At 46.5% G+C, this 24,999-nt stretch overlaps 4 non-coding genes across 4 annotated transcripts; 3 read left to right on the forward strand and 1 right to left on the reverse strand.

The window, feature by feature from the left end:
- Positions 1-826: 826 nt before the first annotated feature.
- On the forward strand, positions 827-990 carry LOC118621859. Its single transcript, XR_004957808.1, has one exon. It is a non-coding gene; the product is annotated as a U1 spliceosomal RNA (small nuclear RNA).
- A 6,154-nt stretch (positions 991-7,144) lies between these two features.
- Positions 7,145-7,308, forward strand: LOC118621730. The gene has a single exon (XR_004957769.1). It is a non-coding gene; the product is annotated as a U1 spliceosomal RNA (small nuclear RNA).
- Positions 7,309-11,435: 4,127 nt separating this feature from the next.
- TRNAY-GUA lies at positions 11,436-11,525 on the reverse strand. Its single transcript is given in 2 exon segments — positions 11,436-11,471; positions 11,489-11,525. It is a non-coding gene; the product is annotated as a tRNA-Tyr (tRNA).
- A 2,594-nt stretch (positions 11,526-14,119) lies between these two features.
- On the forward strand, positions 14,120-14,283 carry LOC118621563. Its single transcript, XR_004957727.1, has one exon. It is a non-coding gene; the product is annotated as a U1 spliceosomal RNA (small nuclear RNA).
- The last annotated feature ends 10,716 nt before the right edge of the window (positions 14,284-24,999 follow it).

Below are 24,999 nucleotides of genomic sequence, written 5' to 3' on the forward strand. Positions count from 1 at the left end.
AGTCCGCACTTGACGCCCAACATCCATTACTCATTTAAATCAATTCTACGATACATGCAGCATTATTACAGAATAGCTGTAATCACATAGCTATGAAAAAACGAACCTACTATGGGACACTTTTAGGATTGGCTGTCAGTTCTTGTCCTTAGATTTGAAGATGTTTATGGTCGTTGCACTGCGTTGAAAAGTCGTTTTGGTTGCTTTTTTAAAAAAAAATTATTTTCACATTTTCCCTAGACAAGGGGTAGCATAATAAATATATTTATGCATTTACTTATTCATTTATTTTCACTTAGCACAGTCAATGAATCAAATCTAGAAAAAAACCGAGAGGTCAAGCAAACCTGCCCTAAGCTCCAGCAGGCCACAAAGGCGGCCAAAGAATAACTCAAACTGCGATTTCCCACTGGGAAAAAAATTAGAAAAAGACTGAGACAATCGAACCCCTCGATCGAACTTTAAACTACAAACCAATGGTTACTGTAAGAAGACTCAGAATGGATCTCTCCTGAGTCTTCTCTGCTGGAGTCGCGCCCCGCGCCGGTCAGGGTCCGAGGGGGAGGCAGGACGCTGGGACGTCACGACGAGGGCGTGGCGTATGTAGATGAGGCCGAGCGCAGAGGCTGCCGGACTGCATCGGCCTGCGCCTCCACGTCCCCGCCTCCCGAGATCCAGACGCTCGCGAGGTTGTTTCCGCGCGATGGGAGAGGTGGGGGCGGGAGTCTGTCCGGCAGCGGGGCTGCGGAGGCGGCGAGGGAACAGTGACCGTGGGTGTAGAGCTGGGCGAGCCTGAGGGATCGGATGGAGGCGGGGGGAGCAGCTCATACTTACCTGGCAGGGGAGATACCATGATCACGTAGGTGGTTCCCCCAGGGCGAGGCTTATCCATTGCACTCCGGATGTGCTGACCCCTGCGATTTCCCCAAATGTGGGAAACTCGACTGCATAATTTGTGGTAGTGGGGGACTGCGTTCGCGCTCTCCCCTGGCATTTTCTTTGGGTGGCAAATGTCAGACCTAGTGTGTTTGTGGCTGAGAAAGCAGTTTAACTCCCGGCCTTCTGGGAGCACGTGTTAGTTGTTTAATCTTACCGCTACAACTGGGACCATTCTGCTTTTCTTTTTGTTTTGTTTTTGTTTTTCTCTCTGTACATGGCTTTTGTTATTTACATAATACAATATAGCATCAATGCTGGATAGCATGATTATGTGCAATACATAAATATGAACTATCTGTACACATCTGCAAATCTAACTCAGAACTAAGGTACATAAAATTGGAAGCAAATTTGAATGCTTTAATAAAAGTAAAAACTAGGCCTGAACACTGCAATAAATCAGAAGTAGTTCCTCGTGTACATACTTAACTAGTTACAGATGAAAACAGGCAATAACCACAACACTAATCTAACTATACTCATTTATATATAAAAAACACAAGTTTCATACATCACAGAAAACCTTCCATTATAACACAGAAGTGATATTACCAGACAAGCATCAGTGAATATACTGCCTCTTCTAGTTGTTATTGTACAATGCTGTAAATAATCCACTCTGCTTTTCTTCAAAACACTTCCCGGCTACTTCCCACGAACGAGGAACCTATTACACAAAACTCTCACGCTCTTATTTTCCCTGCTCTCTTCGTTCCGTTCCCGTGCTCCCCCACACTTACTTATTCCTTGACTGGTGTCTTCGTGGGCTGTGTTTCAGCGTCCGCGGCTAGGAATGCAGACTCTTCAACTTCGGCGCTGCAGAGACAAGACAGGTCGACGTCGATTTCTCCGTTCACGGGTTATACACCTCTGTTTATACATTCACTAGTCGATTTGTCTAGGGTAGTAAATTAGTTCTTCCTCAACTTTTTTCTTTTTCTTTTCTTCTTTTCCCTTTCCTTATATTGTTTACACTATGACAGATGACCCCATTTTGCCCCCCTTTCCTCCCCTCCGTCCATCGCCACACAGTCTATCTGTGTGTATGGGTTATATATGTTCTTTAGCTATAGTCCCTTGCGTCCAGTCCCCCCTCTCCCCTCCCCTCTGACAGCTCTCAGTCTGTTCCGTGTATCCGTGGCTTTGTTTCTATTTTGTTCGTCAGTTTATTTTGTGCGTTAGATTACACATACAAGTGAGATCATGTGCTGGTTGTCTTTGACTGGCTTATTTCACTTAGCATCATAATCTCCAGGTCCATCCATGTTGTCCTAAAAGGTAAACTTTCCTTCTTCTTTAAGATCGGATAGTAGTGCATTGTGTAAATGTGCCACAGCTTGTTTACCCACTCGACCGCTGATGGGCATTTGGCCTGTTTCCAGATCTTGGCCATGATAAATAACTCTGCTGAAAACAGGGCTCTTTGAGCCACCTTTTAGTCTGAACTAGTTCCTGGGTTGTTCTTTGTGGGCATTTTTGAAGACTAGATGCTACTTAAGTTATTCTGTTGAATGTCCTTCAATCTGGGGGTTGTCCTGTGTTTCTTCATAATCACATTCAAGTGTGCATATTTGAAACGAAGACGGCATACATGATGTTGTGACTGTAAAGGGCTGACTTGAGCCTCTCCATATATCAACTGAAGTCCTAAGCCCTCGTTCCTATGAATGTGAATTTACTTGGAAATAAGGTCTTTGCAGACACAATCTGCAAAATAAGGTGAGGTCGCTAGCGTGGGCCCTAATCCGATATGGCTGTTATCCTTGTTAGAGGAGAGTGCCGTGTGAAGAGAGAGACACAGGGAGAACGCCATGGGACGACAGAGGCAGAGATTAGAGTGATGTGACCAAGAGCCAAGGACTGACTGTCACCACCAGAAGCTGGGAAGAGGCAAGGGAAGAGTCTACCCAGAATGTTGGCGGGAGCATGGCCCTGCCGACAGCTTGATTTTGGATTTCTGGCTTTCAGAACCGTGAGAGAATAAGCATGTGCTGTTTTAAGCTACCCTGTGCGTGGTAGAGGCTCACCTTAAGTTGGTTCATGCGGGTTCAGTTCCAGTAAGAAAGCCAAGCGAGTGCCACAAAAAGCCAGTCGTCATCTTCTCGCTGGCTGGATGATCTTAACTTTTGTTTTTTGTTTTTTAAAATGCAACACCTACCCTGGCTGGTGTGTCGCCATTGGTTGAAGCGTCAACCCGCACACCACTGAAAGGTGGCGGGTTCGATTCCGGTCAGGGCACATGCCCAGGTTGTGGGCCCGATCCCCAGGGTGGGGCATGCAGGAGGCGGCAGCCAGTCCGTGTTCTCTCTCATCAATGTTTCTCTCTCCCTCTCCCTCTCCCTCTCCCTCTCCCTCTCCCTCTCCCTCTCCCTTCCTCTCCCTCTAAAATCAATAAAGGAAAAAAAAAATTTTTTAATAAAAATAAAAATAAATAAAACGCGGCGTACCTGTACGACAGCCCTAAAGAATTCATGCGGTGTCCTCCTCTGGGCATCACATTTGGAAGCCCTTGAAGCCAGTTTGTCCGATTATTGGTGGTGTTAGCATCGGTCACTTGGTTAAGGCGGGGTATCAGTTATCCACTGCTGTGAAACAAAGTGCCCTACAACCTAGTGATTTAAAATAATGACCATTTTGCTCTGGCCGGTTTGGCTCAGCGGTTAGAGCGTCGGCCCGCGGACCAGAGAGACCCGGGTTCGGTTCCCGCTAAGGGCACGAACCTCGGTTGCAGTTTGTCCCCAGGGGGCCCTGGTTTCGGTGGCAACCACTCGATGTGTCTCTCTCACATCGATGTTTCTCTCTCTCTCTTCCTCTCTCTCTCCCTCCCGCTCTATCTGAAGATAAATGCAAAAAAAAAAAAAAAAGTCCTCAAGGGAGGATAAAAAATAAAATAATGACCATTTTACCTGCTCACAGTTCTTTGCATCAGCCACTCTGGCTGGGCTCCGCTGGGCAGTTCTTCAGGTCTCAAGTGGGATCACTGACACGGCTGCAGTCACTTGGGGCCTGGGCAGTCTGAGGGCCTCAGCTGACCTGGTTCATCTTCATCAACAGGCTGACTCAGGCTTCCTCCAACAGGCTGCAACAGGCTAACCTAGATTTCTCATGGTGGTCCCAGGACAGCAAGTGAGAGCAAGTCGCAATGAGAAAATGCTCTTCAACCTTCTGCTTGCGTGACATTAGCTGATGTTCCGTTAGGCAAAGCACGTCACAGAGCCAAGTCCAGAGTCAATATGGAGGGGCGCTGCGGCCAGCACGTGGGCGCATGTGGGGCCAGTACTGCAACCACCTGCCCCTGGAGGTGTTTACCAGGTTTGCCCTTTGTAATCATTAAGTGCTTTGGGTGGAGATCATTTGAAAATATCCTGCTCCTCATCACGCTTGAGCACAATAGTTGTGACCATCCGTTGACGACGACTCTTGCATTATGATTGCCAAATCCTGATTTTCTAATTCTATTGTTCGTGCTACCCTTATGTACAACTAATAGGAACTCATGGTTGTTATTCGAGTGTTTATAATCCATAACCTTTTATTTATTTGGATTCTCAAATGTTCTCAGATTGGGCCTACGAAAAAGCCTCTTTGAGTTAGCTACCTTTCGAGATGTTCGTATCATTTCTGGAGCATTTCCTTACTTTCTGGTACAAGATGTTCCAGGCTCATCCAGGGAAGGAGTCCCAGTCCCAGCTGTTTTCCCTCCCTCCCTCCCTCCCTCCGGCTCCATCACACAGGCAGTGTCCCACCTCTGAGTGTGTAGTGACCTTCCCTGGCTCCTTGAAAATCGTCTATTTCTCCAAAGAACCGGGTTCTTTTTATTGGGGAATGGCACTTAGAAAGCAAGGACAGCCTTAGCTGGTTTGGATCAGCGGTTAGAGCATCGACCTGTGGTCCAGAGAGACCCGGGTTCGGTTCCCGCTAAGGGCATGTACCTCGGTTGCAGTTTGTCCCTGACCCTGGCTGGGTCGTGCAGGTGGCGACCACTCGATGTATCCCTTTCACGTCGATGTTTCTCTCTCTTCCTCTCTCTCCCTCCCACTCTATCTGAACAACAACAACAACAAAAAACAAAAAACAAAAAAATGTCATTGGGTGAGGATTAAAAAAAGAAGAAGAAGAAAGCAAGGACAGGCCCCTAGGTGCACTTATTGTTACCTGGTGTCTTTGCTTTTAGGCTCCTTCGGTGGATAGAGCTAGGAAATACATCTATATCCTATGTGTATCTGTATCCATGACAAATAATGGCCCTGCCCTGGCTGGTTTGGCTCAGCGGTTAGAGCGTCGGCCAGGGGTCCCGAGAGACCTGGTTCGGTTCCCACTAGGGGCATGCGCCTTGGTTGCAGTTTGTCCCCGGCCCTGGTTGGGTTGTGCGGGTGGCGGCCACTCGATGTGTCCCTTTCACATCGATGTTTGTCTCTCTCTTCCTCTCTTTCCCTTCCACTCTATCTGAACAAAAAAAGGGAAAAATGTCCTTGGGTGAGGATAAACAATAAATAAATAAATAAATAAATAATAATAATAATAAAATAAAATAATATGGCCCCGGCTGGTTTTGCTCAGCGGTTAGAGTGTGGGCCTGCGGTCCAATGAGTTACGGGTTCGATTCTGGTCAAGGGCACGTACCTCAGGACCGGTTCCTCCCCGGTTCTGGTCATAGTAGTGCGGGAGGCAACCGGTGGCTGTCTCTCTGTCACATTGACGTTTCTCTCTGTCTCTCTCTGTCTCTCTGTCTCTCCCTCTCTCTCAAGATAAACAGAAAAATGTGCTCGAGTGAGGATTGAAAAAATAAAAATAATGAGCCCCTGCCCAGCTGGTGTGGCTCAGTGGTTGAGCGTCTGTCCACCCATGCATCAAGAGGTCGCCGGTTAGATTCCCAGTCAGGGCACATTGCCCAGGCTGGGGGCATGCAGGGGGCGGCGAATCCACCTTCTCCCTCATGCATCTTTCTATCTCTCTCTCCCTCTCCCTTCCTCTCTCTCCAAACATTAATAAAAATATTTTTTAACTTTCCCGTATTAGTCACTTTAAATAATAATGATTAATAATAAGCCCCTACTGGTATCTTCTCTGCACATTTTTTTTTAATCTTCTACCGAGGACATTTTTCCATTTTTTGTTCAGATAGAGCGGGAGGGTGAGAGAGGAAGAGAGAGAGAGAGAAACATCGATGTGAAGGGACACATCGAGTGGCTGCCACCCGCAGGACCAACCAGGGCGGGGGACAAACTGCAACCGAGGCACGTGCCCTTAGCGGAAACCGAACCCGGGTCTCTGTGTACCGCAGGCCGGCGCTGAGCCTAACCGGCCAGGGCCCTACTGGTATCTTTGATTCCGTTTTCCAACTTAACACCACATGGTTCCTCCTGGCCCTCCTAGTCCGCACTTGACGCCCAACATCCGTTACGCATTTAAATCAATTCTACGATACATGCAGCATTATTACAGAATAGCTGTAATCACATAGCTATGAAAAAACGAACCTACTATGGGACACTTTTAGGATTGGCTGTCAGTTCTTGTCCTTAGATTTGAAGATGTTTATGGTCGTTGCACTGCGTTGAAAAGTCGTTTTGGTTGCTTTTTTTAAAAAAAATTATTTTCACATTTTCCCTAGACAAGGGGTAGCATAATAAATATATTTATGCATTTATTTATTCATTTATTTTCACTTAGCACAGTCAATGAATCAAATCTAGAAAAAACCCGAGAGGTCAAGCAAACCTGCCCTAAGCTCCAGCAGGCCACAAAGGCGGCCAAAGAAAAACTCAAACTGCGATTTCCCACTGGGAAAAAAATTAGAAAAAGACTGAGACAATCGAACCCCTCGATCGAACTTTAAACTACAAACCAATGGTTACTGTAAGGAGAAGACTCAGAATGGATCTCTCCTGAGTCTTCTCTGCTGGAGTCGCGCCCCGCGGCCGGTCAGGGTGGGAGGCGGAGGCAGGACGCCGGGACGTCACGACGAGGGCGTGGCGTATGTAGATGAGGCCGAGCGCAGAGGCTGCCGGACTGCATCGGCCTGCGCCTCCACGTCCCCGCCTCCCGAGATCCAGACGCTCGCGAGGTTGTTTCCTCGCGATGGGAGAGGTGGGGCCGGGAGTCTGTCGGGCAGCGGGGGCTGCGGAGGCGGCGAGGGAACAGTGACCGTGGGTGTAGAGCTGGGCGAGCGTGAGGGTTGGGATGGAGGCGGGCGGAGCAACTCATACTTACCTGGCAGGGGAGATACCATGATCACGAAGGTGGTTTCCCCAGGGCGAGGCTTATCCATTGCACTCCGGATGTGCTGACCCCTGCGATTTCCCCAAATGTGGGAAACTCGACTGCATAATTTGTGGTAGTGGGGGACTGCGTTCGCGCTCTCCCCTGGCATTTTCTTTGGGTGGCAAATGTCAGACCTGGTGTGTTTGTGACTGAGAAAGCCGTTTAACTTCTGGTCTTCTGAGTGCAGGTGTTCGTCGTTTACAATTGGGACCCCTCAGCTTCTGTTCAAAAAGCTTCCCGGCTACTTCCCACGATCGAGGAACCTATTACACAAAACTCTCACGCTCTTATTTTCCCTGCTCTCTTCGTTCCCATGCTCCCCCACACTTACTTGTTCCTTGACTGGTGTCTTCGTGGGCTGTGTTTTAGCATCCGGGGCTGGGCGCTGCACAGACAAGACAGGTCAACGTCGATTTCTCCGTTCACGGGTTGTACACCTCTGTTTATACATTCACTAGTCGATTTGTGTCTAGGGTAGTAAATTCTTTCTCGACCTTTTTCTTTTTCTTTTCTTCTTTTTCCTGTCCTTTTATTGTTTACACTATGACAGATGACCCCATTTTGCCCCCCTTTCCTCCCCTCCGTCCATCGCCACACTGTCTATCTGTGTGTATGGGTTATATATGTTCTTTAGCTATAGTCCCTTGCGTCCAGTCCCCCCTCTCCTCTCCCCTCTGACAGCTCTCAGTCTGTTCCGTGTATCCGTGGCTTTGTTTCTATTTTGTTCGTCAGTTTATTTTGTCCGTTAGATTCCACATACAAGTGAGATCATGTGCTGGTTGTCTTTGACTGGCTTATTTCACTTAGCATCATAATCTCCAGGTCCATCCATGTTGTCCTAAAAGGTAAGCTTTCCTTCTTCTTTAAGATCGGATAGTAGTGCATTGTGTAAATGTGCCACAGCTTGTTTACCCACTCGTCCGCTGATGGGCATTTGGGCTGTTTCCAGATCTTAGCTATGATAAATAACTGCTGAAAACAGGGGTGCATATATTCTTTCTGACGGGTCTTCCAGGATTCTTAGGTTACATTCCCAGAAGTGGGATCGCTGGGTCCAAAGGCAGTTCCATTTTTAATTTTTTGAGGAAACTCCACACTGTTTTCCACAGTGGCAGCACCAGTCTGCATTCCTGCCAGCAGTGTATACTAGGATTCCCTTTTCTCCACGACCCGGCCGGCACTTGTTTGTGGATTTGTTGGTGGTAGCCGTTCTGGCAGGTGTGAGGTGATGATACCTCATTGTGGTTTTAATTGATTGATCCTTGTACTCGCCCTGACCAGGGATCGACCCGGAACCTTGGCATATCGGGTCGATGCTCTAACCAGCTGAGCTACCTGGCTAGGACCGATTCAACATTTCAACACGATTCCCGGTCGATCCTATACCCCAGCGATTTTCAGCCTTATTCATCTCACACCACACACCAAAATAAAGGAAGAAAGAAAAGGTATAATTTTGATTCATTCACACCCGGACACCCGGCGGCTATTGTCTTGTTGTTGTTGTTGTTGTTGTTGTTGCTGCTGCTGCTGCTAATCCTCACCTGAGGATATCTTTCTATTGATTTTTAGAGGGAGGGAGGGAGGGAGAGAGAGAGAGAGAGAGAAACATCCATGTGAGAAAGACACATTGACTCCTGCACGAGCACAACTGGGCCGGGGAGCAAATCTGCAACCCAGGCACGTGCCCTTGATAGGAATCGAACCCAAGTCCCTTCGGTGAGCAGGCCGACGTTCTAACCGCTGAGCCTAACTGGCCAGGGCATGGCATTGCGTGTCTTAAAAATTCTTGTGGCACACTGGTTGAGCAGTCGCTGCTATACATGTTAAAGCTTGAGAAACACTGATTCAACATACTATACATTTAAATTTTCTGTCTAACTTTACCCACTGGGATGTAAGTTCCATGAAGCTAGGGGCTTCTTGACTATTTTGATGACTGCTCCATTCACAGTTGGCTAGAATAGTGCATGTCTGTAATAGGCTTCTACTATACTTATTGGATTAATTTCTTGATCTCAGGCCTAAAAAAAAAAAAAGTTTTCAGCAGGTTCCCAGGTTCTACCTCTGAGTCCAGATCAGCTTAATAGTACCGTGTCCTTCCTATAGAGAAATCACAGAATTGGAAACACTCCCTGCTCCCTGTTCGGCTTCATCAGTAATGTCTCTGAACACCACCGTTTGCTCGAACCCCTAAGTGAGAGCTATAAAATACAGGGAGAGGATCCTCTAGTCCACACCATTCGCCTTCAGTCTAGCCTCCTTCGGCCCCTTCTCACTTTAGGAGAATGTGATCATTGTACAGACATCAGAAGAAGGCAGGTGAAGGGTAAGCACCTTGTTTTTCTCACATACCTGGCCCTTCTGTTCATCCATCGCTTTACCCTGGTTCAAGCTGTAGCGGAGTCAAAACCTTATTTTTGCCCTTTCTGGGTCTCCAACAGGGCCTGAGGATTTCTTGTAAAGGACATAAAACAGATTAACCGGAGGAAAGCATACAGATTTGTACGTGTACATGGGAGTCCTCATAGGAAAAATGACAACCCAAAGAAGTGAGGCTAGAAGTGAGGCTAGGTTTCCAAAGAGTCCTGGTCACTTTTATTGGAGAGCACTTATCGATACTGGTGTGTCGTTGCTTGTATTAAGCCCTGTGCCTATTTTACTCAATGGATTGTAATCCATTATTATCATTAACGTGACTTGACCGGCGAGAGAACCCTTTCAAACCGGCTCCTGTGTTCTTGACGGGACCCCATCAGTCACTGTACATGTCTTTACGTTTTAGTATAGCTACATGTTCCAGGCTCAGCGCTTATTTTCCCCACCCTAAGAGCCCGGCCTGGCCCGGATGCTGAAGGCAGTGCCCCCCCCACCCCCCCCTGCAACCTGCTGCCCACGATGACCCAGGCTCACTTTTTGGCCCAGTGAGCCTTAGTTAAGGGAAGCGATGGAGAAAGGATATTGGGCTAGGCAGAGAGTAGTACACTTTCAGGGCTTAGTGAGGCAGAGAGATAACCAAGCACCGGTGGCCAGTCTGGGGGCTCGGCTTCCCTTCCTCTGGCCCACTCACCAGGACTCTTTTGGCAGAGGCGGCTGCTTCCTGAAATAGGTCAATGTTTTGTGGCTTCCTGGAGAGGCACTAGAGTCCAAGGTGGAGAGGCGGAAGACACCCGGTGTTGCGGGGGTTGGACTCCTTGCCCCCAGCTCCATGCATTTTACAAACGTTTTAGATCCTGCCTGGTGTGACGCCCGCCACCCCAGACTGTTCACTCACCCAGCATATGTCCCAAAGGAGCATGGCAAGCCACACCGAAGTGTGTCGCCACCTCTGGCTGGGCGTCAGGCACCTCTGCACCTTTGAGGATGAGGGGCAGTGCCCCCAGAGTCCCCCTGCTACTCTCAGTTACACCCCAGACAGGAATAGGCGGCCGTGCCGGGGCTCACGCTCAGGTGTGCCGGTCAACAAAACACACCGCCCCCCACCCACAGCCGAAGAACCGCAGCTAGGCTCCCGAGGATTCCACACCTCCACCTCCCTCGGGGGCCATGCCCGATGAAGGTCTAAGGTTCTGTCATCGGCGCCTGTCCGCCGGGCTCCGCAGATGGTGACATTCGAGGCGGGGTGGGGGGGTGGAGTGGGGTGGGTTGGGGGTGTCTCTCCGTAGCTGCAGAGCAAGAGCATCTTCCTGAAGGTCCCCTGTCAGACTGCTGAGGTACCGGTTCCCGAACCCGTGGGAGACCGCAGCCTCGGGCTCAGCTCGTACTAACAGTGGGACAAGCAGGGACGGCTGAGACCGCAGGGGGGAGACCCGGAGAGGGAGACGCGTGGGGAAACGCAGCTTCCAGTCTGAGAGGCAGAACCAGAACCGAAAAGTGATTGTGGCCTCAGGGGCCAGGGCAGGGCACCCGCTGGGCAGCCGAGGCTTAAGAGAGCCACCCACCCATTGCGGTTCCACTGCCGGTCCTCTCCGGGATGCGCTCCAACCGTACCTCGGATCTCCGGAGTGCCCTTCCCTCAGGAGGGGGCAGAGCGGGGGCCACACCCTCACCCACCGGGCTGTGTCCCCCAGACTTCCTGGGTGCTCCCTGGTTGGGACTCAGGGTCCTCCCCTTCAGGCCCTGCCAATTTAGCCGTGAGGGCCCAAGAGCTAAAGTTAGCCATCTGGCCAGAACCCACAGGCCGGGCGCCGGGCGGGGGCGCCTTTCTCCAGGGCGCAAAAGCGTCAGGCACCTCCTTCGAGCCGGAGTCGAACCAGCGACCTAAGGATGTCCGCACAGGCGCAGCCTACAGTCCTCCGCTCTACCAGCTGAGCTATCGAAGGGCGCACGCTGCCAGGCCTGGGTCGTCACTTCTTCTCCAGATGACTGAACGCCAAGACACCGGAGCGCCCGTTCTAACCTGCCTTGGTTGGCTGGAAGGCCCTTTGGAGAGAGCCCAGGGCACCCGCCGCCTCCGCTCCCGTTCCCGCGGGCGGGGCGGAGCCTCAGCCCGGGCCTGCTCCCGGGGCTAGGCGGGGGCCGACCTCGCGACTGCGGGTTTCAGGAGGCCTGGGCCCCGGCTCTCTCACCTGTCGCCTCATTTCCCCTCCCTGTGCCCCTTTCTGCAGGGCACGGGGGCAGCGACCACAGAGAGCCGCGGCCAGAGAGCGGGTAGGGAGGGGAGGGGACGGACGTTGGAGAAACGGCTGCGTGGGGCGGGTGGGGGAGGCCTCCGGGAGGAAAGGAGGACGCCGCACCGGAACCCGCACCGGATAGGCGGCCGCGAACCTATCCCAGCCGCCGGCAGGTTTTTAAGTGCCCTTAGTGCAAAACTACTCTTATGCCACACAATGCACTTTTGGTGTGTCATATTCTGCCACCGTTCAAAGCCAATATCATTTAGCCCGGATCATGCAAGTCTCGTGGGTGATCTCCCCGCTGTGGTCCTTGCCACCCTCGCAGCCAAAGTGTGTTGTTTGTTGTGGGGGGTGGGGGAGGATTCAGTTCAGTTCAAGCCATTTCTTCTCAAAACCTAGTTCGCTCGGATTTAAAGCCTTACAATGGCCTACAGGGCCCTCATGACCTTGACCGCACACCAGTCACCTCTCTGACTTAATTTTGTACAACTCTTAATTTCTTCCCGGACACGGGGCCTCCGTGCTTTTCTCCAAACACAGTCTGACGTGGGCTTTCGCTCCTGCTGATCTTTATGCTAAGGATGCTCTTCCCCCAGACATCCCGGTGACCAACTCCCTGACCTCCTCTAGGTCTTTGCTCACGTGGCACCTTCTCAATGTGGCTTCTTCTGACCGCCCCGTTTAACACAGCCACCTACCCCTTACTGCAATTCCCGATCCCCTTTCCCTCCGTTTTTTTGTTTTCTCTCCCCCCCCCCGCGCCCCCCCCCCCGCCCATAGCTCTTAACACCTAAGGTACTAATCAATTCACCTACTGTGTCCATTGCCAATTTCCTTCCACCCCACTCCTCCTTCTCTTAGTGAAATGTGAGCACCAAGAGGGCTTTTTGTACCAAAATCCCGAACAGTGTCTGGCACGGGTTGTGCACTCAATACAAAATTGTTGAATGGAGAAATTTTCAAAGTCGACAAAGCAGAGCTCAGAATATAAAAGAAGGGTCCAGGGTCCAGGATCCACCCAGGGGGGATGTGCAGTCATCTTGTTTGATCACGAAACAGAATTCCTTACGTTGAGAACTGCAGAGCTCTCAGCATGTAACAAAACCGCTTCCTGCACCGAGAGACTTGACCAGACTCTAGCAGGGCTTCTAGTAGCATCGGGCCCTGCCCCCAAGGAATGGCACCCCCCCACCCCACCATTAAATGCGTGCCCGAGAAAGTTCAACACCTGACTTCCCTTTCCCGGAGCATTTACGTTCCTTTGAAATGTGATCGGGAAGGCTAGAGCCTGCCTCGCAGTCTCCGGGACCCTTTGCAGTTGTTCTCTTCTGACTCTACTGAGCTGCACCCCCCACCGCCCACTCCATTCTCCCTTTAAAGCGCCCCAATAACCTCTGCACCAATCGGGGTGGAGCTCAGCTTTCCCCACTCTGTCAGTAGTGACCGAGTAAAATCTGTCTCACCACTTTCACTACTGTCTGCGGTGCACATCCGTCACAGAGTCCAAGGCCACCCTGTGTGCATGCTGGGGTAATACAAGCGGAGGAGGCAGAAGGGCGCCTGGCCCTGGCCGTTGGGGTTCCCGGGAGAGCCCCCCGCCTGGCTGCGGTCGAAAGGGGTCGACCGCTCAGCGCTTCAGCCTGGTTTTCTTTCTACAACAAAACGTAGGGTTTTCGTTCCGAGTTACTAGGTTAGGTCACCACACATTCCGAAGCACGTTGTGTCACTTTGACTCAGAGAGACCCCATGAGTAAACATGACCACGATTTCTTATTAAGCGACTTAGCACTTAGCGTCACCCTGCAAAAAGGCCTTCCCTGAGTTTCCCATTACTTGAAGATGAGTTGGAGTAGGCGAGGACAAAAATGGGATGAAATTTCCTTTCGCCGAAAGGAAGGCGAGACCAAGCCCAGGCCCTGACCCACAGCCGCGGTGGGGCCATAACTGCCGGGCGCCGGATGCGGCGAGATCCGGTCCTCCCGAGTCCGGGGACCGGTCGCCTGGCGGCCAACCCGCGGTCGGGCCTGGTCAGAAGGCAAGACAGGGCGCCGGGACGTCACGACGAGGGCGTGGCGTATGTAGATGAGCCGGGGCGCAGAGGCTGCCGGTCCGGGTCCGCTTGCGCCCCCGCGTCCCCGCGTCCCGAGATCCAAACGCTCCCGAGGTTATCCTCTCGATGGCAGAGGCTGGAGCGACGTTTCCTCAGGCAGCGGGGGGTGCGGAGGCGGCGAGGGAAAAGTGACCGTGGGTGAAGAGCGAGGCGAGCGTGAGGGTTGCGATGGGGGCGGGCGAAGCAACTCATACTTACCTGGCAGGGGAGATACCATGATCACGAAGGTGGTTTTCCCAGGGCGAGGCTTATCCATTGCACTCCGGATGTGCTGACCCCTGCGATTTCCCCAAATGTGGGAAACTCGACTGCATAATTTGTGGTAGTGGGGGACTGCGTTCGCGCTCTCCCCTGATTTGTCGGTGTCACCAAAGTTAGACCTTCTACAATAGAAACCAATTTACCCCCATCTCGATTTCTCTTGCGGGATTCCCCCCTATCTTCCTCTCTTGCCGCTTACAGCAAAGCCCCCTGGACAAAATACTGCTAAGTGAGAGTGTTTTTTTTCTAGTGTTTTATGCTTTCGCGACTTACAGTTGAGCCTTCTACCCGTCTTGAGTTTATTCTTCTGCATGGTGTAAATTGGCGGTCTAGTTTCATTTCTTTGCTCCCACCTGTCCAGTTTTCCCAACACTATTTATTGAAGAGACTGTCTTACTCCCTTGTATGCTCTTGCCTTCTTGTCAAATATTAATTTACCATAATGGCTTGGGTTGATTTCTGGGTTCTCTGTTCTGTTCCATTGATCTATATGCCTGTTCCTGTGCCAGTATCAGGCTGCTTTGATTACACTGGCTTTGTAATATAGTTGTTTTTTTTTTTTTTTTTGCATTTATCTTCAGATGGGGGGGAGGGGGAGAACATCAATGTTTTTATTGATGTTTCCATGTCTTTCTCTCTCTTCCTCTCTTTCTGAAATCAATAAAGTTAAAAATATTTTTTTAAAAAATCAGTCTCCCAAAACTGAAGTGGGACAAGATAGAAAACTTGAAGAGACCAATAACTAAGGAAATTTTGAAGATGTAATCAATAAACTCCCAGCAAACAAAAGCCAGGGCATGGATGGCTTCACGGGGGAGTTTTACTGAACATTCAAAGAAGAACTAACACCCATTCTCCTCAAACTATTTCAAAAAATTCAAGTACAAGGAAGATTTCCAAACTCGTTTTATGAGGCCAGCATAATTTCAATTCCAAAACCCGATAAAGACACTACGAAGAAAGAAAACTACAGGCCAATATCCCTGATGAACATAGATGCCAAAATCCTTAACAAAATATTAGCAAATTGGCCCTGCTGGTGTGACTCAGTGGTTGAGCATCAACTCATGCACCAAGAGGTTGCCAGTTTGATTCCCGATCAGGGTACATGCCCAAGTTGTGGGCCAAGTTCCCAGTGGGGCGCTGCAGGAGGCGGCCAATTGTTCTCTTTCATTGGTGTTTCTCTCTCTCTGTCTCTCTCTCCCTTCCTCTAAAATCAATGAAGACATTCTTAAAATATAGATTAGCAATACATTAAAAAATTATTCATTATGACCAAGTAGTATTCATCCAAGAGATGCGAGACTGGTACAATTTTGGCAAACCAATAAATGTGAGACACCACATAAACAAAATGAAAGATACAAATTATGCAGTCATATCAATAGATGCTGAAACAGCATTCGCAAAATCCAGCACCCATTTCTGATAAAAACGCTCAGCAATGTGGGACTAGAGGGATCATATCTCAACATACAAAAGGCCATATATAAAAATCCCTGCAGCCAACATCATACTCAATGGGCAAAACCTAAAAGCATGTCCCTTATGAACAGGAACAAGAGAGGGATGCTCACTTTCGCCACTCTTATTTAACATAGTACTGGAAGTCTTAGCCACAGCAATCAGACAAGAAGAAAAAATATAAGGGATCCAAATCAGAAAGGAGAAAATGAAACTGTTATTATTCGCAGATGACATGATATTGTACATAGAAAACCCTAAAGACTTCATCAAAAATCTATATTTAATAAATAAATTTGGAAAAGCAGCAGGATATAAAATTAACATCCAGAAATTGGTGGCACTCTCATACACCAATAATGAACACTCAGAAAGGGAAACAACAACAACAACAAAAAATCCCATTTACCATTGCAACAAATAATAAAACACCTAGGAATAAACTTAACCAAGGAGGTGAAATACCTGTTCGCAGAAAACTACAGGACACTGAAAAAAGAAATGGAAGAAAATGTAAAAAAGTGAAAACATATACCATGTTCAGGAATCTAAAAATCAACATCATTAAAATGTCCATACTACCCAAAGCAATCTACACATTCAATGTAATCCCTATTATAGAACTAATGGCATATTTCATAGATCTAGAAAAAATACTCCAAAACTTTACAGAGAACCATAAAAGACCCTGAATAGCCACAGCAATTTTGAAAAAGAAGAACAAAGTGAGAGGGATCATAATACCAGATATCAAGTTACACCAGAAAGCCATCATAATCAAAACAGACTGATACTGGCTCACGAACCAACATATAGATCAATGAAACAGAACAGAGAACCCAGATATTCACCCAAGACAGTACACACAATTAATATTCTACAAAGGAGGCAAAAGCATACAATGGAAAAACAAAACAAAACAGTTTCTTCAATAAATGGTGCTGGGAAAATTGGACAGCTATATGCAAAAAAAAAAAAAAAAGGAAGAAAGAAAGAAACTAGACCACCAACTTGTACCACAAATAGTAATAAACTCAAAATGGATACAAGACCTAAATGTAACCTTTGAAACCATAATAATCCTAGAAGAAAATATAGGCAGCCTGGCCGGTGTGGCCCAGTAGTTGAGCATTGACCCATGCACCAAGAGGTCTCTGATTCAATTCCCAGTCAGGGCACATGCCCAGGTTCTGAGCCAAATCCACAGTGGGGGGCATGCAGGAGGAAGTCAATTGATGTTGTCTCTTGTATATGTTTCTGTCTGTCTCTTCCTCTCCCTTCCTCTCTCTCTAAAATCAATAAAGAAAAAAAGTTGAAAGAAAATGTAGGCAGAAAAATCTCAGACATTATACACAGCAGAATTTTCACTGATACATAGCAAAGGAAAAAATTAATAAATGGGACTACATCAAACTTAAAAGCTTCTGCATGGCAAGAGAAACCAGCATCAAAATGAAAAGAGAACCCACTCTCTGGGAAAACATATTTGCCAATGATACTTTGGATAAGGGGTTAATGTTCAAAATACGTAGAGTAATGCTAATTGTAAAAAAGCCTTGATTTCAGTAAAACAACAAGGAGGCACCATTGAGGACTATATTAAGGCTTGCTGAGATGTGGGATCGAGGACTTTTACAGCTACTTTATTAGCTGCTGCATTAAAAGGGGGACTGGCTCAGAATAAAATGAAGTGTTATAACTGTGGAAAAGTTGGACATGTAAAAAGGGATTGCAGAAAAGAAAAACAGAGTAACAATCAGGGACATGAGCAAAAGAAACTGCCTCCAGGAGTCTGAGAAAATGTGGTAAGGGTAGGCATTGGACCAATGAGTGTCGCTCAGTTAAGGATAGATCTGAAATCCTCTTACTCCAGTTCTTCAGGGAAACTTATCAACGGGCCTATCTCGGCCCGGGAATATCAGTTCCCTGAGTTCCGGGCTGAATCATCAGCTAATGAACCAGAATTCAAACTAAGGGTCACTGAGTTGTGTTATTGCCACTTCACAAAGTGCTGCCTTAGACATTCCCGCTTGCTGTGATTTTCAATTAACTCCTGAACAAGGAATGCAGAAAATCCCTACTGGGATTTATGGCCCCTTCCCCCTAATACAGTTGGACTGATACTGGGATGCAGCAATCTAACTTAAAGAGTGTTTTGTTACATATTAGGGTCATTGATGCTGACTATGATGAACCTATTAATATTATGATGTTTGTGTTGCAACCTACTAAATTCATTAGAAATCAAATAATTTTACCATATGTCTAAGGAAATGCAGCACCAGTAAAAAGAAAAGGAATTTGGAAGTACAGAAAAACAAGTTTTTTGGCATGCTTTGATCAATGATCAGAAACCTCAAACTAATGTAGAATTTGAATTTGGAACAATAATTAAAGGATTAGTAGATACAGGAGCTGATGTGTCAATAGTAGCGACTACTCAATGGCCCAAACATTGGCCTATTAAAAATGTAGAAGCAACCTTTATAGGAACCCTGACAGAAATAGGACAAAGTGAGCCAGAAATGATATGTTATGGACCAGAAGGACAGCGAGCTAGGCTGCAACTTTACAGGGCTAATATAGATATACATTATGGGACCGAGATTTGTTAGGTCAATGGAGAGCTATACTTAATAGTCCTACTATAACTACTCAAGCCCACAGTATGATGTTAAAAAATGGGTTATAATCCATTAACATCTAACAAGCCCCAGAAACCAGCTGAAACCAGAATGCCATTAGATTATAGAGGTATAGAATGGCCCTCAGAATTTTTAGTCGGGGCCACTGCAAAGTGTTTCGCCCTAGCATTGAGATGGACTACTGAAAAACCAGTCAGGGTAGAACAGTGGCCCCGACTCAAGAAAAATCAGAAGCGCTACATTTAGTTGAAGAGCAAGCAAAGCAAGGGCATATTGAACCTAGTACAAGTCCATGGAATTCTCCCGTATTTGTTATTAAGAAAAAAATCAGGAAAATGGAGAATATTAACTGACTTGAGAAAATAAATGAGGTAATCCAACCAATGGGGCCAGTGCAAATGGGGGTTCCTAACCCTTCCTTAATTCCAAAGAATTGGCATATTGTTATAATAGACCTGAAGGATTGTTTTTTCACTATACCTTTGCAGTCCCAAGACTGTGAAAAATTTGTGTTCACAGTGCCTTCCTAAAATAATCATAAGACTGCAAAAAGATATCAATGGAAGGTGTTGCCTCAGGGCATGTTAAATAGTCCTACAATGTGTCAGCAATTTGTAGATCAAATGCTTGAACAGATGAGAAAAATCTTCCCTGATACTTTATTCTTTCATTATATGGATGATATTCTCATTGCTCATTCAGAGGCAACTCAATTAAAAAATATATTTGAGAAGACTAAAACAAAGTTTACTAGAATATGGGTTACTGATAGCTGAAGAAAAGGTACAATGGGAAGAGCCTTGGCTGTATTTGGGACAAAACAATCACAGCTCAGAAAATTATTCCTCAGAAGGTTCAGATAAGGAAAGATTCTTTAAAAACCTTAAATGATTATCATCCCAGCCGGTGTGACTCAGTGGTTGAGCATCGACCCATGCACCAGGAGGTCTCCAGTTTGATTCCTGGTCAGGGCACATGCCCAGGTTGTGGGCCCAATCCGCAATTGGGGGACATGCAGGAGGCAGCCATTTGATGTTCTCTCGCATAGATATGTCTATCTCTCTCTCTCCTCTCCCTTTCTCTCGCTCTAAAATTAATAAAGGAAAAATATTTTTAAAAATTAAAATAAAAAAAAATAAAAACCTTAAATGATTATCAAAAGTTACTGGGGGATATTAATTGGTTACATCCCACTTTAAGTATTCCAATTTATGCCTTGACACATTTGTTTCAAACATGGGAAGGTAATTCAGCTTTAGACAGCCCCAGAGAATTAACTATTAAGGCACAGAGAGAATTGGAATGGATTGAGCAACATATACAGAAAGCTCAAATGCATAGAATTTCTGAACTTAAAGAAATGCAGTTAATAGTTTTAACATACACCTCATTTACCAACGGGTTTATTAGCCCAACAGGAAAATATAATCGAATGGGTATTTCTACCACATAAAAGTATTTAAAGATTGGAAACGTATTTACAGAAAAATAACTCCAATTATACTAAGGGCAGGATACAATTACGCCAATTAGTTGGCATGGATCCACAAGTTATTATCATGCCTTTTACAGCTAAGGAAGTAAAACAGCTATGGACACAGGATGAAAATTGGCAAATTAGCCTCAGTGATTATAATAGCTAAATTACAAATCACTATCCTAAAGAAAAATTGTTCTAATTTCTTTTTTTTAATCCTTACCTGAGGATATATTTTTTTGTTTTTTGTTCAGATAGAGTGAGAGGGAGAAAGAAACATCTACGTGAAAGAGACACATAGAGTGGCTGCCACCCGCACAACCCAACCAGGCCCGGGGACAAACTGCAACCAAGTTACATGCCCTTATGGGAACCGAACCTGGGTCTCTCTGTACCACAGGCCAATGCTCTAACCACTGAGCCAAACCAGCCAGGGCAATTGTTCCAATTTCTAAAACGTACTCAATGGATTTTACCAACATATGGCAGTTTAAGCCCTATTCCAGATGCTGATAGTATTTTACAGACACTAATAAGATGGGTGTAGTTGGATACACCAATACAATAAATTCAAAAACTGTTCAAAGCCTATATAGTTCAGTTCAAAAGGCCGAATTATTTGCTGTTATTTTATTATTAACAGACATTACCACTGTACCAATTCTCAGTATACAGCTCATACGGTGTCTGTCATTGTAACTGTGACTATTCCTGACTCACAAAATGAGTTAGGCTAATTGTTTCTACAGTTACAAGATCTAATTCACAGTCAAAATAAGCCTATTTATATTACGCACATTCGTGCACATTCCCAACTTCCAGAACCATTGGTTAAAGGAAATGCTGAAATTGATCATGTGATAGGATCAGTACGAACTGCTAAACAAGAACATCAGTTATACCATTCAAATGCAAAATCATTGTGAAAAAATCATAAAATTACCTGGCAGCAAGCTAGACAAATTGTATACTCTTATACAACGTGTCAAAAAATAGTCATTCCTCATTTACCACAAGGCACTAATCCTAGAGGAATTAATAGTAATGAAATTTGGCAGAAGGATGTCACTATCTTTCCTGAATTGGGAAAGTTTAAGTATATCTATCATTCAGTAGACACTTACTCAAATATCTCATGGGCCACAGCATTAGCCTCTGAAAAGGCAGATGCTGTCATAACTCATTTATTAGAAGTATTTTCTGTATTAGGGAAACCAAAAACTATAAAAACAGACAACGGTCCTGCATATTTATCTAAAAAATGTCAGGCTTTTTTTGTTACTTATGATATTCATCATATTACAGGAATACCTTATAACAGCACAGGCCAAGCTATAATAGAAAGAAAAAATCAAACTTTAAAAAGCATGCTTTTAAAACAAAAAGGGGGCACTGCTTCCGCCAACATGGGGTCAACTTAAGAAGCTGACTCAAGCCCTGGCCGGTTTGGCTCAGCGGTTAGAGCATCGGCCTGCAGTCCAGAGAGACCCGGGTTCGGTTCCCGCTAAGGGCATGTACCTTGGTTGCACTTTGTCCCCAGCCCTGGTTGGTCCTGAGGGTGGTGGCCACTCGATGTGTCCCTTTCACGTCGATGTTTCTCTCTCTCTCCCTCCTACTCTATCTGAACAAAAAATGTCCTCGGGTGAGGATAAAAAAAAAAAAAAAAAGAAGCTGACTCAAGAAGGAGAAAAATTGGTAGAGTATCAAGGAGCTGCACTACCCCATCATTATTCTTGGCTATGCTTGCAATCGTGTCGATGCAGGTAAAGGAGAAAATTTTACCTATTGGTCATATATCTCTAACCCACCTTTAATGCAAGGCATATCTTGGTATGATACTACCATAACTGTATATACTAATGAAACTTCATGGATGCCAGGGCCTTTTGATGTTAGAAGACCTTTAAAACCAGAAGAGGAAGGAATGATTATGCATAACTATACTACGGGAGTCACAGGTCCTCCTATATATATAAGGAAGGACAGCCATTGTTTAACTCCTCATTTACAAGCATGGCTGTCAATTCAAAGACATTCTACAAAAAAGGAATCAGGTAGAAAATTGTCCTTATTAGCAGTGCAAAGTTTTAATGGCACAGAAACCTATGACCCTAGGGGACCTCCAGATCTACCTCCATGTAACACTCCTGCCTTTTCTCAAATGTCTGAATGGGTACATTGGACATTGTGTACAGGAGAAGCTAAGTGAGTTTTCGTTAATACTTCCTATGGGAGACTTCCGGTCAGGATGGCGGCGTAGGTCCTCCCACAACTACATCCAAGTTACAACAAAACTACAGAACAACCACCATTCAAAACCGCCTGAAATCAAGCTGAATGGAAGTCCTACAACTACGGAATTAAAGAAACTGCATCGAGACTGGTAGGAGGGGCGGCGGCGCGACGGGCTGGTCCCACACCCATGCGTGGCGGATAGAAATCAGGAGGATACCTCGGCTGGGAAGGTCCTTCCTGAGGACTGAGGGGTCCCTGTCCCATACCAGGTGCCCCGCTCAGGGTTCCAGTGCCAGGAAGAGAATCCCCATAACTTCTGGCTGGAAAAACCAGCGGGAACTGAGGCTCAGGGAAGCTGACGTGGCTGGAGCCCCAGGCAGCTCCTTAAAGGGCCCGCGCACGGACTTATCGGACTCTCTCCCTCTAAGCTTGGAGGGGAGGCAGCTCGAGGGGCGCCAGAGACATACAGGGAAGAGCTGAGCTGTTTGGCACTGGAGCGAGGGCTGGAGAGGGGACTTTCTCCTGGACAGACGTGCTGTCAGAGGCCTTTGTTCCTTTAGTGAGCCCTTCCCTGGGGCGGCAGACAGTCTCCTGGGACTCCAGCAACCTGGCTCACACTGGTAGCCCCACCCTGGTGACTCCCTGAGGCCCCGCTCCACCCCACACAACTTTCAGGCCCACCCAAGCTGTTGCCACTTGCTTAACCATAGGATTGGCCTGTCTTGGATCCTGCTTCAGGTTTTTCCTAAATTCTTTCAAATGAGCAGCATCTGGTCTCAGCGAGCCCCATACCTCTCATTAAGTAATACACTGAAACAAACACAGGGAGGCAGCCAAAATGAGGAGACAAAGAAACAGGTCCCAAATGAAAGAACAGAACAAAACCCCAAGAAAAGAACTAAGCGAAATGGAGATAAGCAACCTAACAGATGCTGAGTTCAAAATACTGCTTATAAGGATGCTCAATGAACTCAGTGAGGGCCTCAAGAGCATAAAAAAGGACCAGTCAGAAATGATCGATGCACAGTTAGAAACAAAGGAGGCTTTAACTGAAATAATGAATAATTTACACAGCTTCAATAATAGAGTAAGTAAATCCAAGGAGCAAACCATCGATTTGGAATATAAGGAAGCAAAATACGCCCAATCAGAACAGCAAAAAGAAAAAAGAATCCAAAAAATGAGGATAGTGTAAGGAGCCTCTGGGACAACCTCAAGCGTGCCAACATTTGCATCTTGGGGGTGCCGGAAGGAGAAGAGAGAGAACAAGAAATCGAAAGCCTGTTTGAAACAATAATGGCAGAAAACTTTCCTAACTTGGTGAAGGAAACAGACATACAAGTCCAGGAAGCACAGAGAGTCCCAAACAAGGTGAATCCCAAGAGGCCCACACCAAGACACATCATCATCAAAATGCAAAAGGTTCAAGACAAAGAGAGAATCTTAAAAGCAGCAAGAGAAAGGCAGCTAGTTACCTATAAGGGAGTTCCCATAAGGCTGTCAGCTGATTTCTCAAAAAAAACTTTGCAGGCCAGAAGGGAGTGGCAAGAAATATTCACAGTGATGGAAAGCAAGAACCTACAACCAAGATTACTCTATCCTGCAAAGCTGTCATTTAGAATCGATGGCCATATAAAGAGTTTCCCAGACAAGAAAAAGTTAAAGGAGTTCATCACCACCAAACCGTTATTATATGAAATGATGAAGGGTCTTTTTGAAGAAAAAGATAAAATGTATGAACAAACAAAATGGCAATGAATACATATCTATTGACAATGGAATCTACAAACAAAATGAACAGCAGAACAGAAACATTTTCATAGATACAGAGAACATTTTGTTGGTTGCCAGATGGGAGGGGGGTTGGGGGAATGGGTGAAAAAGGTGAAGGGATTAAGAAGTACAAATTGGTTGCTAAACAGACAAACCTCAAAGGGAAAGGGGCTGGGGGGGGGGGGGGGGGAAGAAATAAACCAAAGAATTTATATGCATAACCAATGGACACAGACAATAGTGTGGGAAAAGGCGGGAGGGAGGCGGGAGTGGGGAGGAGGGAGTCAATGGGGGGAAAAAATGTGGAACATCTGTAATACATTCTACATTCAACAATAAAGATTTAAAAAACAAACAAACAAACAAACAAAAAATACTTCCAATGGAAGTGTCATTGACTGGAGTCCTATTTGCTCCGCTCGCCCTAAAGGCTCAGGAGGAGATCTGAGGTCGCCAGGGAACCTGTCGCTGCATGAGATTTCTTCTTCAGCGAATAGTCCCATTCATTGGCATGGAGGAGGTTTTCTAGTCCTAGCCCTTACATTACTGGTTTGCTGCTCAACACCATTTATGGAAAATTAGTTCTGCTATGCCTTCTTTAACCACATGGACAGGGATGATGTCTAACATAACTGATCATAATTATACTCTGACCTTTAACAGGAATCTGACGCATTATATTCAAGCTTGCGTCAGAATACCCTATCTGATTCTTTTTTTTAATCCTCATCCGAGGACATTTTTCCATTTTTTGTACAGACAGAGTGGGAGGGAGAGAGAGGAAGAGAGAGAGAGGGAAACATCGATGCGAAAGGGACACATCGAGTGGCTGCCACCCGCACGACCAACCAGGGCCAGGGACAAACTGCAACCGAGGTACATGCCCTTAGCGGGAACCGAACCCGGTTCTCTCCGGACCACAGGCGGGCGCTCTAACCGCTGAGCCAAACCGGCCAGGGCCCTATCTGATTCTTAAGGGAAAGATTACCAGGAACCAAAGTACTGTAGAAATAAGTTGTTATAATTGTTTCTTGTATTCATGTATTAACTCTACCATACAGTTACAGGCAAATGAAAGTTTTTATTTCCTAAGAGCACGGACAGGATTGTGGATTCCTTGACAGACCGAGAAAAGATAGCCCCGCGAGGGCAATGCTTTGGAAGGCTGCCAGGAGACTCGAGAATTAGATTTGTAGGACTCCTGATTGCTGCCAT

The sequence above is a fragment of the Molossus molossus genome, unplaced genomic scaffold (assembly GCF_014108415.1).
Source record: "Molossus molossus isolate mMolMol1 unplaced genomic scaffold, mMolMol1.p scaffold_m16_p_1, whole genome shotgun sequence".
NCBI classification, from domain to species: domain Eukaryota; kingdom Metazoa; phylum Chordata; class Mammalia; order Chiroptera; family Molossidae; genus Molossus; species Molossus molossus.